This window comes from Dipodomys merriami, unplaced genomic scaffold, assembly GCF_024711535.1.
Source record: "Dipodomys merriami isolate MVZ:Mamm:240054 unplaced genomic scaffold, mDipMer1.0.p SCAF_1, whole genome shotgun sequence".
Lineage (NCBI taxonomy): Eukaryota > Metazoa > Chordata > Mammalia > Rodentia > Heteromyidae > Dipodomys > Dipodomys merriami.
This window is the reverse complement of record NW_027202270.1, coordinates 116,244,057-116,259,693: the sequence shown is the minus strand read 5'-3', so window position 1 is coordinate 116,259,693 and position 15,637 is coordinate 116,244,057. Positions and strand designations below refer to the sequence as shown.

The 15,637-nt window shown below is 38.6% G+C and overlaps 1 protein-coding gene across 2 annotated transcripts in view; it reads right to left on the bottom strand.

Moving 5' to 3' along the window:
• The window catches only part of Gng2 (G protein subunit gamma 2), a 116,540-nt gene that overhangs the window by 78,872 nt on the left and 22,031 nt on the right, over positions 1-15,637 (bottom strand). The gene's annotated exons all lie outside the window — the stretch shown is intronic.

Sequence of the window (15,637 nt, the reverse complement as noted above, 5' to 3'; positions counted from 1 at the left end):
GCCTATAAAACCCAACTTATAAAACCCAACTGCTAATAAGACTAGACTGTTAGTACATGAAAAATACTCAGTGAGAAGGCATGAGGGTGTATGATCAAACTATGTGAAAAGGATATTTTACCTGCTTTTGAGGTAATGGAATGGCAATCTGTCAGGTCTCTGCCTAAAGTACATGTTACACATTCATGAACATGAACAAAAATGAGGGCTGGTTTATCTAAACATGAACAAGGACTGCTTGGAGGAGGAAACAAACAAAGGAGGAAAGGAAAAATGAACTTTTCTCCATACTTATCGAATTGTTTTTCCTTGTACAAACAAAGACATGTTGCTTTTATCATTAAAAATATCTTGTAGAGAAATAATTCAAAGAAAAAATAGAAAAAAAGATGAGATAAGATGCTCAGGCTGCATTGTAATGGAAAGTGTACGTTCATTTAACGACCATTTAACCTGGTCCCTTACACCAAGAATGAAAAATGAAAGCTCAAGCAATTCTTTTTTACTAAAAAGAAAAAAAGAATAATGACAGGGTGTATCTGCAACAAAACTACTCAAAACATGTATTCAGAGAATGCTAATTGTCAACAAGCAGAATCACAGAAACTCGTCCACAGTGCTAATAAAGTCAATTGGTGTGACTGCTTTAAGATAATTTGTCCCTACCTAATAAAGTTGGACATGTGCATATCCTATGAGCTAACAGCTGATCTCCAAAAGTGCTTGTTCTAGAAAAATAGATGCATATGGCTTAAAAGACTTATGCGGAATGTGCAGGGTGACACAGTTTATCAGAGCAAAAATCTGGAAGCAACTCACGTACCTAAAAAAGAATAGCATGTGATGTAGTTCAAGCAATGGAAGAGCAATACTGCTGCAATTATTAATGCTAGAACAATGAAAATGAGGAAACGAAAGCTATGGACATCCATCTGGATGAATCTCAAGTTGTAATGTTGGGTAAAATTCCAATCTGTTTAAAAAACAAAACAACATGACTGTTTAAGTCTCCAAAGTAAGCAAAAGTAAGTAAAAGCAGGGGAATGATGAAGTAATGAATGTAGATTGTAGCTTTCTAAGAGGAAGGACAGGTAAGCTCAGGAAAAGGAATATTGAAATTTTTCAAAGTAGCACGTAAAGATGCAACAGTATGTGTGGTTACCTTATTAATAGATTTAATAGATGTGTGCATATGCCTGTATCATTTTGGATTATGGTATGTTTTATACACACAGAAGGTAAAAAAATCTAGATCTTTTTCAATAAATCCTATCCTCTGACTGCAAAAGCACATGGCCACCTTCCAGGTAGACTCAGTGCTATAGCTGTTTAACATAGAATAAGACTCCAGAATAAGACTCAAAGCAACATCTGGGGAGCTTCCAGTGTCAGAGTGAAACAGAAAGTTACCTTATACACCTTTTTTTTTTGGTAGCATGCCAGATGTTAGCGTATAAGCAGAAAACTCAAACTAAACATACACACTGCTATACAAGTTTTTCAAGTCACCGTGGAAAAACGTAACTTGACAAATGAAAGGAAAAACAAAGTAGCATTTCTCAGCAGAGTCACATTGGTATGATGTTCACACTGAGTAAATAATGACTATCATTACCCTTTAAATTTTAAACTGAATGACATCCAAACTCAAACTTTGGCTAGTAGGATTTTTCAAAATCAGGGGGGGAAAGTTTGTAGTTGTTCTTAGCTGGAACTCCAGGAAACACAGGCTTTCTTGAGTAAAGAACTGGTGGGTCTCTCCTTGTGGGCACTACAGTCTTGGTCCTGGTTCAGTGCAGCAGACCCTACATAGACACTCTAAGTAAGGTAGTGAAGAAAGATAATTAGACAGAGAAGTCTATTGTGATTCCCATCCTTTACAGCCACTGGAAAGCCACCCTGGATCCCAACCAAAGCATTGAACCTCTGCTCATTCTGATCCGGCTCCTCATCCTTTCCAAGGGTCAGTATTTGGATTTCTACTTCATTCACTCTGTTCTAACCCCTACTCTTGGGAGTTTGATGAATAATGTCTTGAGCTAAGATGCTTGGTGAACAGGATATCCTGTATCTAGTTCACTAAGGCTAGCGGAAAGGGTGATTAGGTAATTGGAATGTGTGTTGTTTTTTAAAAAGAAAGAAAAAGACAAGAAAAAAATTCAAAGTAGCTACAGGCATTTTATCATCTTAAGTAAACCAGAACAGCATGAGATGGAGCTATCTCTGTCAGTAAATGTTGTTTTATTTGGCACGTTTTTACCTCCTGTGGCTAGAAAGTTTTACTTTGTGCTCAAGACCTGGGAATGCAGGTGCAGCTCAAACACCTGGTAAACAGTGGTACATTTTCTTTTTAGCAACTGAAAAAGAAGGAATGAAATTAATTGCTCTTCTTGGATGTTGTTCTCCCAAGCAAAGTTTTTCATTGTTTTCTTGAGATATAATGGAATGCCATCATGTGACTCAGTATATCTGCAAGTATGTATCTATCATTACCATTAAGTTCTTGAAGATTATCAACCACTAACAAAAAGAAAAACCCTATCCATTTGTAGTCAATCCTGTTTTCTCATCTCTCCCACCAGCTCCTGTAACCACAAATCTACTTTCTGTCTCTGTGGATTTGTCTATTATGGACACATCCATGAATGAACCATATCATGTGATATGTCAGGGTTAGTACTTTATTCCTTTTTATGGTCAAATAAGTTGTTTGCTAAGCCATTCATCAGTTGATGGGCATTGTGATATTTCCTCCAGGTTGCTTATTCATGGCAAGGAACATAAGCAGAAATCAGGATCCAGACTTCAGGTCTGAACTCAAATTAAATCAGGAATTAGTAAACACGGATACAGTTATATCTGCATTTATACCGAAATGTAATTGTACCACTTCTGGAGAATACAAATGGAGATGTCAGCTGTGGGAACATGGAATTGTTGATTTTTTTGGTTATATTATTAATGAAGAAAGAAGAAGAGAAGTAGAACCAAAACTTAAGTCATGTCCATCAATAGGAAAATAAACTACAATAGAATGTTACTCTGTAATAAAAGGAATGGACGTTTGCTAGGTACAGCGTGACTGTATCTTCATGTGACTATGCTGGGTAAGCAGGGGAAGAGGAGATTATTCTAGCACATGAGAAAGCATTTGAACAAATAATTTGACTGTGCACATGATTCCATAGGTGCAAGCAACCAGAATTCATTAAAATCATACATGTTAAAAATATATGTCATACCAGGTGCCAGTGACTCATGCCTGTAATCCTGGTTACTCAAGAAGTTGAGATCTGAGGATTGCAGTTCAAAGCCAGTCCAAGACAGGAAAGTATAATTCTTATCCATACTTAACTACCAAAAAACTGGAAATGGAGGTGTGGCTCAAGTAGTAGAGCACCAGCCCTGAGCTAAAAAAGCTCAGAGACAGTGCCCAGGCCCTAAGTTTAAGCTCTAGGACTGGTGCGCAATGCACACATGCATGTGTACACACACACACACACACACACACACACACACACACACAAATGTCATTTATTCTGTATTATACTTTAGTAAGGTTGCTAAAAAGTAATTTTTTACAGTGAGCATATCTACTTATCAAATTAATATGCATTTTGTAAGATAAGGTCGTGCTAGGTTAGCTAAGGCCGGCTGTAACCCATGATATTCCTGCCTCAAACTCTCAAGTGTTAGGATAGTAGGAACAGGCCATTATATCTTGCTCCACTGTATTAACTAAGTACATGCAGTTTTATCTATCAATTTTGCCTTAATGAAGCTGCCCAAATATTTGCATGACTAGTAGATGGAAAATGCAGCCTTTATTTTACATCCATGGAGCCAGTTAATTTGATAGCAAGTCAAATTCATCTTATTCTACACATGAGGATAATTAAGGTAGAGTTCGGTAACCTGCCCAGGCTCATGATCAGCACAAAGCTGATCTCTCCTGCTCTTCACATGTGTGTGTCTCCATGCCACACTGCCTCTCACTCTTCTCACAGACTCAACTCTGCTCACCAGTTCCTAAATCAGGGAACCTTCTGGTCTACAGAAAAAGTTCACGCTTGAGGGTAGCATTCTATACTTGCTTTCTTTTGACTGTCATTTCCTCATGCCCAAATTGGTTTCTAATTAAAAGATTTATCAGAGTCTGTTCATTTATTCCTTCTTCATGAATCAGAATGGTTAATCTAGACAGATCAAGGCAACTAATCCTGGTTCCTGGATCAAAGGAATGAAAATAATTCATCTGACATTAAAAGCCAGCTTGATAAACTCCCAAATCAGCCATTCAACTCACTAGCTTGGCATTGCATTTGTTTAGGGTAATAGTCACTCCTTGGATTATGGTAGAAGCAACAACATGGGTAATGTACACCAGTTTTATGGTGCCCAGGTTCTTTTCTTTGTTCCCTCCCTCCCTCCCTCCCTCCCTCCCTCCCTCCCTCCCTCCCTCCCTCCCTCCCTCCCTTCCCTTCCTCCCTTCCTCCCTCCCTCCCTCCCTCCCTCCCTCCCTCCCTCCTTCCTTCCTTCCTTCCTTCCTTCCTTCCTTCCTTCCTTCCTTCCTTCCTTCCTTCCTTCCTTCCTTCCTTCCTTCCTTTCCTTTTCCTTTTTTATTCTGAGCCAGTTCTAGGGCTTGAACTCAGGGCATAGGCACTGTCCTTGAGCTTTTGTTGCTCAAAGCAACAGCTCTACTTTCCAGTTTGGGGTGGATAATTGGAGATAAGAATCTTTGGGCTTCACTACTCAGACTGGCTTGCAATCCTCATATTTCAGACTCCTAAGTAGCTAGGAACTACAGGTGTGAGCCACCAGCACCCAGCTGCACTATGACCCTGATTAAGTAAAATTAATAAAAATGTGAAATTTGGGAAACATTGATATTTCTTTCATAAAAGACATTTGTAATGACAGTTAACTAGATGGACAGATTCCTTTTGCCTGGAAAAGCTGTTTTCATCTGGTTCTGCCCAGTGTTATGCCTCAGGAGACTAAAGTAGACAGAAGGCATCAGGCTTGCTGGCTCTTTGCCTTCTAGTTGGGTTTGGCCAATGGGGAACATTAGCAGGTCAGAGGAAGACAAGAAATAAGTTCTATTTCTTTCCTGGAACTCTTGTCCACAGTGTTATGATTTGGCTCTTCTACTTTTCTATAGGCCACAGGTCCACTCAGAAGATTCTTGCTAAGCTGAGTGTCTCAAGCCTGTAGTACTAGCTATACAGGAGATTGAGATCTAAGGATTGCAGTTTGCAATTTATGCTTAACCAGCATAAAGCTGAGAGTGGCTCAAGTGATAGAGTGTTAGCCTTGAGTGAAAAAGCTAAGGGACAGTGCACAGACCCTGGCTCTGAGTTCAAGCACCAGTGCTGCTGTGCGTGTGCATGCAGCACACACACACACACACACACACACACACACACACATCTCTCTCGTTTTAAATCAGGGTGGTAAAAGAGCCTTGGGAATCTGCTCTTTCCTTTATATTTGTCCACAACTTTGTAAATGCTCTCTGCATTGAACTCTGCTACAATTAATGAATTTGGGGTGCCAATTGTTTCCAGTAGTGCTGATATTTTCTGAGGCTTGAGAACAGAGAATATGAACGTAGTCAGAATATGAATTTATTCAAACTCCTCCATTATTTGAAAACACTGACTTCCATGGTGTTAATTATGGGCAAAACTAATCAGGAGCTAGGTGAGATATGGTCTGGAGGGGTCAAAGAGCACCAACTGAACCTGTGCCAATATGTACTGGCGACTGGGTAAGATGAAGGCACACTCATGGAAACTTAAGAGATAGTGAAGATGATATTATACAACTGAACATGTGAGAAATGTGAAACATATTCAGATTGATGGATCCTGCTTTCTTATGCTCGATAAATCATATTGCCAGAGAGGCTTCAACATTTTTTTTTTCAAATGGTGTTATTCTACTAAGATTGAGGCTTTAGATCATCTGGGGGGAGTTCTAAATATCAAATATAAAGAAGGAGATGCTTGCTACAGTAAAAAAAAAAAAAAAAAGACTGCCCGAATGGCAATCTGAGATTGCACAGAGGTACCATCTGTTTTCCCTCATTGAGAACTATTATCATATATAGTGAAAAATGTTAGAGCAGTGAAATACACTTCACGTCTCATGGATAACTTAGCATCTCAAGAAGATTTTGATTACCTAGCACTTAGAGCAAAGCTATGTCCTTTATGGAAAGATGAATCTTGATCCCATGGGAGCCTAAAACAGCCAACATTCCCTGGGAATCACATCTACTCTGTCCTTCCCATATGAGGTATAACTAGAAGAGCTACAGTAAGTTCTATTTCCTCCATGATTTTTTCTTTGATAATGCCAAATGTTTGTTAGCATATATCTGTAAAGCTCTTTCAAGTGAAAAAATAACTAAAATAAATGTTGGAACGATAATGTGGTGCTTTGTGTGTGAGAGAGACAAAGAGATAGACAGAGAGAGACAGAGACCCAGAGACAGAGACAGAGATAGAGACAAATAGAAAATAGGTCAGGAGATAGAAAAGAATAACCTGCTGAATTAACCTGAGTCAGCAAGGTAAGGTGTCTCTCCTCATATTCATTGTGGGTATCTATGAGAATGTAAGAATATCTAAAAGCAGATATGAAAAGAAAAAAAAATCTAGGAAATTCTGGCAGATTCCATTTAATTCTGCATAAGACCAGATGGTTCTCACAGAACCCTTGCTTCTTATTTTCCAAATGGGTGCTAATTTCATTCTTCCAACTCTTCCTAACTCAATGTAACCCATCAGTGACAAATCCCATCTTAGATTTGTGTCACATTTTATGATTTTAGCAGAAACTTTCCAATTTATTACTTTAAGAGATACTTAATGACAGGTCAGATGCAGTCAAGACAACTACTACAAGCCCTGTTTACAGATAAGGAGATGGAGGCTTTGGAGTCATCAGCCAAGATGCTTTTAGGAATAACTTGAATTAGCTTATGTAAACAAATGGAAATGTATTGGCACATATCAGTGGAATTCTAGGACTCTAATTGTACTAGACCACTAGTTTGCTCTCTTGCTTACATGTGCTCCACCCATCCATTCCTCTCTCCTTTTCTTCATCCTTTCCTTCCCCTTTGTTCACTGGACTGTAACAAGACCTGGTCATGTTGTTGAATGACCAAACATAGGGACTTCTCTTTTAAGTTGAGTTAAACAATCCAGAGGACAACCTTCTGATACCTGCTTGTTGCCTGTCTCCTTCTCAATGAACCCTTGTGGTCTGGGATAGATTATTATGGCTTTCTCATCAAGGGCTAATTTCCACTCCTGTGTCCTAGTATGACCTATAAAAACAGAAGGGGAATCCAATAGCCATTGAGAAAACTCAGGAGAGAGACAGCCACCTTAATTTGGGTACTTCCTTAAATAACTTGCCCCAGAGGCAGAATCCAGATGACTGCTTTGCCAGAGCTTCAGATCACAGGGCCCCCAGCCCGGTCTGTCACTGCAGGGGTCACACAGGTGCTGCTAAGCTTGTCAGCCTAATGGTTACCATGGTGGTTGGGTTCAGGACTAAAAAGTTGGAGAACATTGGCTTCTAGCCTTGATCTTGTCACCTATCAGCTATGTGACTAGCCATGACTGTAGGAAGTTACTTGACCTCTGGAAACCACAGCTTCCTCTCCAGTAAGGCAAACTGTTCCGGCATCACAAGGTCATCAAAAGGATGCAGGAGATGCTGTACTCCAGATGCCTTGAAAGTCATAAAAGAACTACAATGGGGATTGCTAGTGTATATCTATAAATATGACAAAGGCTGAAATTACACATGCCACTCTTGTTCTCCATACCACCCTCTCAACTGGCATCTCTCTGACATTTTCACTCTCAGTTCTTAAAGGCACAATTCAAAAAGAAGCATCAAATAGTGGTTTGAAATGAAAAGACTTTGTTCAGAAGAGAAGCTGAGAAGATGGTTCAGTGGCTCTTCACATATTCACCTTCTTCATACAGATTAGCCAGGAGGTGGAAAAGTTCTAGATCATATACAAGAAACAGTCAACATTGGCTACCTCTAGAAAGAAGCAAGGCTAGAAGTTGGTGGGGGAAGTGGATTTTTTTGTTCTTAATATATATTTTTTATTGTAAAGATACTGTACAGAGGGGTTACAGTTACATGAGCAAGGTAATGTGTCCATTTCCTATCAAGCATTGTTACACCCTCCTTTATTTTTCCTCTACCATCCCTTTCCTTCCCACCTCCCCAACTCCTCCCTACCCTCCCCCCACCAGCCTCCTTCCATGCAAAGTTGTAAAGTTCGTTTTCAACATGGTGTCTTGTACATATCATTGTTACAATGGGTCAACCTGTATCCTTATTTCAGCATTTTGTTACTTCCCTTCCCCTTCCCAAATTAGAAAAATGTATATATAAGGTGCAGGACACTGGAATCAAATACAGTGACAACAGGGGTTGTACCATGGGCAGTTTTTATTCTTATTTATGTTTTATTACTTAAACATTCTTTCACATATATTCATTTACCCATCCACCTTTTTTCCAGTCCAAAGGCTTGAACCCAGGGCCTTGGCACTGTCCCTGAGGCGTTTTGTTTGTTTTTTGCTCAAGGGAAAAACTCTACCACAGCTCTGCTTTTTGCTTTTTGGTGGTTAATTGGAGATAATGGTCCTATAGACTTTCTTGCCCATGCTGGCTTCCAACTGCAATCTTCAGATCTCAGCCTCCTGAGTACTTAGGATGACAGCGTGAGCCACCAGCACCCTGTCAACCTATATTCCTTTAATAATAATTAAAAAATCTAAATCATGGTAGTCAGCCAAAAGGAACACAGGACATACCTAGTATAGTGTTTGATGTTTAATAAGTTTCTAATAATTTCTTGCTTATCGATCAAACTAGACAGTTCTAGTTGTTACCTATCCAGTAAAGTAAATTCAATTCACTAGGATAAAGCCTACTTTTCTTTTCCATGAAAATACATCTTTTCCCCCTAATCATACTGTGAGAAATGCTCACTTCTTTCTGTTGAGGAAATGGTTTTAAACTGTTACACATTTGTACATCAAAAATGAACCCTACCTCCTAATTTCAGTTATAAAACACCATTCCCATGTGGCTACTCTCAGCTACATTACTGCTCTTGTGAGCATATTTCCTTATTAAAATGAGAGGAGGCTTCCAGGAATCTTACCACATTACAACTAGAGGTTTGTATGATATTTTCTAAGAAAATAGAGGTTACTTGCATGGCAGTCTATGCCAGTTCTTAAAGGAAGATTAAAATAGCATTTTTAAAAAAAATGATGCAATAACTACGGACTTTGGATGTGTGTGTGCTGGCTAAGTGCTGGACTGGTTGCCTAGTTACATCCCTGCAGAAAGGTTAAAATGGTGGTTTCTAAATCTAGAAGAAATTTTAAACCCGAAGTTTCACAATTAAACCAAGGATTGTTTGTGAATCTTACTGATATAATCATCCCTGAAAACAAGTTCCCATCAGGTCATAATGGCCTTTGGAGATCTAAGGCACTATTTTAATAATAGTTGTTTCTATATGTGAAATAAGTTATCTTGCTCACATTTCATTGGTTTTCAAATCAGGATTCTTTACATTTTATTTCCAGTTATAATTTACTACTGTTAGCTATTAAAAACTTTCCAACATAGTTGATAAACTTCCATCTCATGACAGGTAGAAGAAAATCCATTGTTTTAAATCATGAATATTAAAATCTGTTTCCAGGAGGATTAGGCCATTCTATAGTAGTAGTCACAATTACATATTTTAAGAATAAATAACTAATGTCTTTATTCTCAGAGATGGTTCTCTTTTACCCTCTGGCAACATCCTTGTTCAGTTTTACCTTACAGATACTCTGTTTCCAAATGTCTTCTCCCAGCAATAGAACAAAAGAGGACAATGAGTATATTAAATTGAATGTAGATTTCTTCCAGAATTTGAGAGTATGAAGAAACAGCATTTTTTCCTTCTTAAAGTTCAATCAATATTTTATATATAGAGAGATAAAATTCATAAAACATAAAATTATCCATCTTAAAGTGAACAAGTCAATGGCTTTTTAATATATTCACAATGTTGTGAAGATGTCCCCTCCTCTTATTTCCACTACCCAATAGGAAATTCTATACTTAAGAGAAGTAGTCTCTAATTGCTCTTTGGAAAAAAGTATCTAAGAAATTCATATTTAATTAATTACAGTATAAGGATTTGATCTCCTTTAACTTTTTATAAAACTTGTTGATTCCCCCAAATCAGTATAGAGGTTTGAATCGAAAACAATTTTTAAGGGGTTCTGTTTTATTTTTGCAGTGCTAGAGACTGAACTCAGGGTTTTACCCATGCTAGACAAACTACAAACGCTGCCTGCCCCGCCCCCCCACCCCCAGCCCTAAAACTGATTTAACCAGAGACAATCAATAAAACCAGGATGGATTGGAAGTTCTAGAAAGAATAAACTCAAGCAATGGTTGAGGAGAAAGTCAAAGTAATTCACAATTCTATGAAGGATTTATCCTTTCAAAATCTCAGCTTTTACCTCTTTGTCTGATTGTGCTGATCTTTTTTGAAAAACAAATAAACAGAACAGATTGAAACATTCAAAGAGAATTTCTTAGATCTATCAACTAGCACATTTCAGAAGATGGAAAATGATAATATATATATATATATATATATATATTTTTTTAAACCACTGATAGCCCCTAAAAGTCAAATGCCTGTTCTTGGGGATGCCAACTTCTTGCTTCTTTCAAGTACAATGAACAATTTTTTTACTTAATCCCAATAGTTGAGTAAAGAAAAACTTCCAAATAAAAGCTACAGAAGTAATGAACACCCGTAGTTTCTCAGCTTGGCTTTGCAGGGAGGGAATATGGAAGAAATCAGGGAGGAAAAGCTGAGCAGGTGTCCCTGCAACCCCAAGAAAGTATCTCAAGACCTACTGCTGGGAGGTCAAGAAGCATTAAGGGATGGGAAGGGGAAACAAAGGAGGAGGCAACAATGCTTGTTAAGAAATGTACTCATTATCTTGCCCATGTAATTGTAACCCCTCTGTGCGGTATTTTCACAATTAAAAAAAAAGAAGTTCTTAATGCCAGCTAGGAGTCCAAGTCATTCTCCACTCTAATTCCCTCCCCTGGGTACTTAAGTCCCTCTGTCCTAATGCTTATCTCTTTCTAAACAATCTGTACTGTCTCTAGGGTGGGTTTGGAGGGAAGGAGATTCATTCTGTCATAGAAAAGTCAGGATTAAGTTAAGAGAGCTCTGTGCTATCCTTGCAAACTTGGATTTTATAAATTCCGCACATGCTGAAGTGCTGACAAAGCTTCAGAGAGTCCTGTGGTCACCTCAGTGACACAGTCGTGCAAACAAGCTGCCATCCTTAAAGGCAGCTTACAGGAGAGTACTGTTAATACCCAGCTCTGGAAAATTAACAGGCAGGCTCTATCTTTTATACCCATGGATTATTTCTGGTCCTTCAGAGTTCTGAATCTTAGGGAGTTTTATTTTTATTTGGATTGAACCAACTCTTGATATCTTAGAAGATTGTTTCTAAGACCCCCATGGATGCCAAAAGTCTGTAGATATTCATGTCATTCACATATGTGTGTGTATATATATATACATACATGCATAAAATATATGTATATCTTTCTGTATATCTCTTTCCCTATATCATTTCTAGATGACTTCTAATACCTAATCCAATGTAAGTGCTATGTATATATTTATGTATATATACATAAGGACATATAAAGACAAGAAAAAATATGCACATGTTCAGTTCTGAAGCAATTAAAATTTTGATCTGGGGTTGGTTGAACCCACAGACACAGAACTCACTAGTGCAGGGGGTGACTATAAGTATGGATGGACACAAGTTTACCAAAAGATGTAGATTTACCACAACTTTCACCCCAAACCCTGGTGGTGGCCTTCCTTCTTAGGCAATTAAAAGTTGTATTTTAACAGTTCGTCAACCTGAGAGCTACTTCCCCTTGGAGCCATTTTACTAGACATCTAGGGTGAGCAACTATTCTCATTTCCTGCCATCTTCCCAGTTTCAGTACTGGAAGTTCTGTGTCTTGGGAAATCCCTCAGACTGGAGCAAATCAGTATCATTTATTTCTCTAAGCCTAGCCCCAGGTTTGGACTTCTAATCTGCACGGATGAACTTTCTAAAAGTGGGCAGAAAGAGGGACTTGCTAGAAAAATAGTGAAAATCTCCACCCCAAATTTCTAGTCACAAAGATGGATTTCAAAAATAAATAAATAAATGAGTAAACCAACAATCTTTGCCAGGCAAGAAATGGTTTCCTTACATTGCAGGGATAACTTACCTAATGTGTGGAGAAAATTAAACCATGCCTCAAATCTGCCTAACATAAGTACCCCTACAGTGAAGTTCTGAGATCTTAAATGATCCCCCTTCATTTCCACATTTCTCAGCCTCATAAATAATGCAACATGTGACAGGTAGACATAACAGCATAAAATAAAAACCCTCACATTTCTTTGGTCTTATTCAAAGCTTTGTATCCTTAATGCTCTAGGCAAACTCTCCAGAGCTGGGGAAATGCCAAAAGCAGCAAACCCTCCAAAGGTCACACCTGTAGCACCACAAAGTCTAGCCAGGAAAAGGACCATTAGATTTCAACCTGTCTGCATTGCCAAACACTCGCAGAAAACAAAAAAGGTTCAGTACCTGGACTTACAAAGTGGGACCTACAGATCCAAGGTGAGGACTTGCTTCATTAACTTGGGAATCCAAAGCCTTTTCAATCCTGGATAATTAAATATTACCTGATCCTGTCTGAGTTATCTGAAGCATTTCTACCCTTCTGAGTGATTAATCTCTTTGATTAGTAATAGCTAGAATAAGAGGCCCTAAAGATGTCTGTATCTTAATATGCAACCTGACCTGGATAAAGGAGTTTTGAAGATGTGTTTACACGAGAACCTAGCAATGAGAAGATTATCTTGGTTGATTTGGGTGTGCCCAATCTTAACATATGGGTCCTTAAGAAAGAACCCTTCCTGACTACAGTACAGAGCCACACAGAAAGGCAACATTGCTAGCTTTGAACAGGGAGGAAGGGACCTCCAGAAGGTGTAAAGGACAATCAAGGAAAGGGCTTCTCCCTTAGAATCTCCATAAAGGAATGACTCCTTTCTGGGTATTTTTAGCACAAGCAAGATCCCTCTCATTTTTGAGCCACCAAGTCTGTAATAATTTGTTACAGAAGCAAGAGAAAACTCAGACATTTTTCATTACTACTGTTGCACAATTGGCATGGTACCTTAAAAAGATTTTGCTTTAGACCTCAGTGTTTGACAGTTTTCTCGGTTCCTGTTTAATATGCTTCTCCAGGCAGACTTAAAAATAATAGATTCAGTATTAGACCAAATATGCTCAAAATCACCCTGACAGTACAAAGCAATGCCTTCTTTTACTTGTCTACTTTGTTTAGTTTCTTCATTTTGTTAGCACAGAGACTACTCACACAGGGAATTCCTGAACATAAATGAGACGAATCATTTCGCATGAAGGAATAATGTTTTTTTTTTTTTTAAATGAGAGTGGGAAATACCCACTCTCATTTAAAAGGCTGTGTGTGAAGACACAGTTGTTCCTAATGTTTCTGGATACCATGAGGACTGAAAGATGCCACAGTCCTTTGTGACTAAGCAGACCAAAGAGCATTATGAAGAATTACCTCTTTCAACACATGAGCATGCTCCATTGAGAAACTCTGCTTTGATTTGAAACTTTTCAGGGCACTTAGCACAACGAAGAACACAACATAAACATCAGAGGAGAATATTAGATTCTTATGAAATGATCTTATTATTAATAATATTTGATAGAATATAGGTATGTCTTAGCCCTCCCCTGAAAGACACCAGATAAATTAAACCAAAGAGCTTGACTATAGGGTAGCAGACATTATACATGGTTTTAAAAGAATGTTTATATGCTCTCTTTCTTTCTTGTTCATGTTTTCTCTCATGTACTTGTGTTCTCTCTCTCTCTCTCTCTCTCTCTCTCTCTCTCTCTCTCTCTCTCTCTCACTCTCTCTCTCTCTCTCACACACACACCTTCCTTCTAATAAATTCAAACCAGAGATTTCTCAGCCATAGCTGCACCTTGGTAGGTACATGTACCCAGGCCTCTCTTCTAAAGATCTTTTACTTACTGGTCTGGGTAGGGTCTGGCAGTAGTTTTTGCTGTTTCCCAGAGATTCTGATGGGAAGACATGACAGAACCACTGCTATCTTCAGTAGGAAGCAGGGGGATGAAGCTGCTCCTCAGGTTTGAATCCCATCTCCTCTTTCTGTGCTTAGCCATTTATTACTTCCCATCTCATCTCCCAAAATAAGAAATCTGCCAATTAGATGCTTTCCTATCTAGAATCAGTAAATCCATCAGTTCTTCTAAATCTAGTCTATCATTTTGTTCACCCTACTGCCTAAAGAATCATCCTTTCAAAGAAATTTCTGATTATAGGCCCTTTTTTCTGTCTTGTCACCCAACAGGTACTGTCTAAGCCTTTGAGTCCCTCCAAACTCTCATGACCTGCTTCTTCAGCCACATCTTTCTGGATAGACACTGGCTGGTCATTCTAAATTTCTTAAGGTTCTCAGTGGGCACCATGCCCTTTGGAGACTGCATAGTTTCACATGCAAATCCTTATGCTGGATGCCTTTGCCTCCTCTTCTTATTGAGGGCATATCACACACCCTTTAAATGCCACTTTGCTGCTGGTACTTCTTGCCACGTGGGCCACCAGACTATACTCTGTGCTCATACCTCACCCATAGAGCTCCTTCTGGGCTAGGCTTTTCTCTTCCCCAAAACCAGCCACGTTGGGACCAGGCCCGTATGGTTTTCATCTTCCTATTCCCAGCATCTGGCTCTGATTCTTTTGTTCATTCAACAGTTTTATTAAATATGTAACAAGTGCCAGACATGCTGGCTACATGCTGGAGGCAAAATTGTTAGTAGATTAGAAACCACGCCTGCTCTCTCAGAGCTTTTCTTAAATGGGAGGCAGATAACTGGATAAGCAATCATGATAAAACAGATTCATCCCAGGGTTGGGAGAAGGTTCATTTATTTTGTTAAATTTTGCATTTCTGTATTTTGAAGCTGTTATAAAGAGTCAAATATAAGTTTCAAAAATTATGGAATATTCTAAATGTCTACACTTGACCGTTCAAGTTGTATGACAAATGTCAGTGTTTCATTCCCTCCGTGTATCTCTCATGGATCACCTCATTTGGAAATCCCAAATCTGATGACATCATAAATATGAATTGAGGAAAATGGATTCTAAGGGACATTTGAGGCCTAATAAATGCTAAATAAGCCTTGCTGAGTGAAGAAATGAATAAAGGAATAGTAGTGCCAATAAGCTGATTAAATCAGGTCACCAGTAGGTTATGCTTTTCCATTAGAATTTTGCTATAGACATTAAACAGTTTTGGCAATTAAAAAAACTGAAAATCTAGCCATCAAACTCAAGAGGACACATGGTTCAGCCCAATAGAGAAAGAAGAGGTGTGGGTAAGAATATAAATGGGAAATATTGGCTCTGG